The sequence below is a fragment of the Notothenia coriiceps genome, unplaced genomic scaffold (genome assembly GCF_000735185.1).
Source record: "Notothenia coriiceps isolate Sejong01 unplaced genomic scaffold, NC01 NC01_scaffold00003216, whole genome shotgun sequence".
Taxonomy (NCBI): domain Eukaryota; kingdom Metazoa; phylum Chordata; class Actinopteri; order Perciformes; family Nototheniidae; genus Notothenia; species Notothenia coriiceps.
In genome coordinates this window covers 1-1310 of record NW_011335917.1, presented here as the reverse complement: position 1 = coordinate 1310, position 1310 = coordinate 1, and the positions used below count along the sequence as shown (strand labels likewise).

Below are 1310 nucleotides of genomic sequence, written 5' to 3'. Positions count from 1 at the left end.
AAACCCCGCATGTTTAATCGCATAATCAAGGATTTTTACCCGCGTTTTTCTGGAGGGTCTAGTTATTGACCAGACTGCCTCATGCTCTAAAATATTCTATTTCAAGGATTCCTCAAATTCAAGGACCAAACATTGCATCGTGGGAGACACACTATTATTATTATTATAATAATGGTCATTACATTTCTCCAAGCAGGAAGTGTGTAAAACTGACGCAACTGCAGGAGAAATGCATGCAGACTTTGATTGTTGTATTTTAATCTGAAAAAAATCAAAATAACTTGAATTTTCACTTGTGTCACTTCAGTGACACAATCGTACTCATTCGTTAGTGGGGATTGACATTATTTATTTACACAAACAACCGATACTTGAACTCTGTATCCATTTATCCTCACGCTATGGTTCAACCGATCCAAAAAGGTTTCAGCTTAATTTACGGGGCCATAAAAGAGAAGCCTGAGGCGGCAGTCCAAGAAAAAAAGTCCCAGATCAACGAGGGAATCCCACCAGCCAATGGGGGACAGCAAAACACACACAGCAGCCAATCAGAATCTCTCTGCAGTCCGGCTAGCCACCACCCTGATGTTACCGTAGACCTTTGAAGGTGGGCTTCCTGTCGGGGCAAAAAGGGGTTTAAAGGTCACTTCTCAGCATTGCATGTGGGTACGAAGAGCTCTTAACCAAATACGACAAACCAAAATCTTGTACTGATTTTTCCACATATAAAACATCTTTCTTACCTAAGATTAAGTTACAAATCGCTGTCCGGGCCATCTTGATGTTCTGGAAAGACCCTAAAATGTGAACTTTTCTGTTGAGACACAGAAGAAGGAGTGTTCATCAGTTAAGAGAAACAAGAGGTAGACATTTCTCTGTATTTTGTACACCAACAAGTTCATTTGAAAGCTAAAAAAGTTCATATATAATGCATGCATTCAAGGAAAAAACCAGCTAAGAATTCACAATTGCCATTCAATTATTATATCAAAATGTTTTTTCGGCATTTAACAAAACCCCGGGGGAAAAACCCGGCAAAGGTGGCGTGTTGAATTAGAATTTTACAAATATATAATATAAAAAAATAGTTTAAAATACAATGGAATATTTGTCACAGTTACGGAAAGCAAGACATTTATTTTTTAAAATAACTTAAATTAAAGTGGACCTATCATGCTATATTGGGAAAATATATTGTAGGGCCATACCTATATAAAACATGTCTGTAAAGTTTTTGCTTAAAATACCAAACAGATCACCCACTGTAGCCATGCCTCATACCGCTCATACCCCTCTTTTGCAGCTCTGTT

General features: G+C 37.8%; 1 long non-coding RNA gene across 1 annotated transcript; it reads right to left on the bottom strand.

Annotated features, from left to right (window-relative positions):
- Nucleotides 1-328: 328 nt before the first annotated feature.
- LOC104941169 (uncharacterized) lies at nt 329-851 on the bottom strand. Its single transcript, XR_797866.1, has 2 exons — nt 744-851; nt 329-616 (listed from the first exon to the last, which is right to left on the bottom strand). It is a non-coding gene; the product is annotated as an uncharacterized lncRNA (long non-coding RNA).
- Nucleotides 852-1310: the final 459 nt, after the last annotated feature.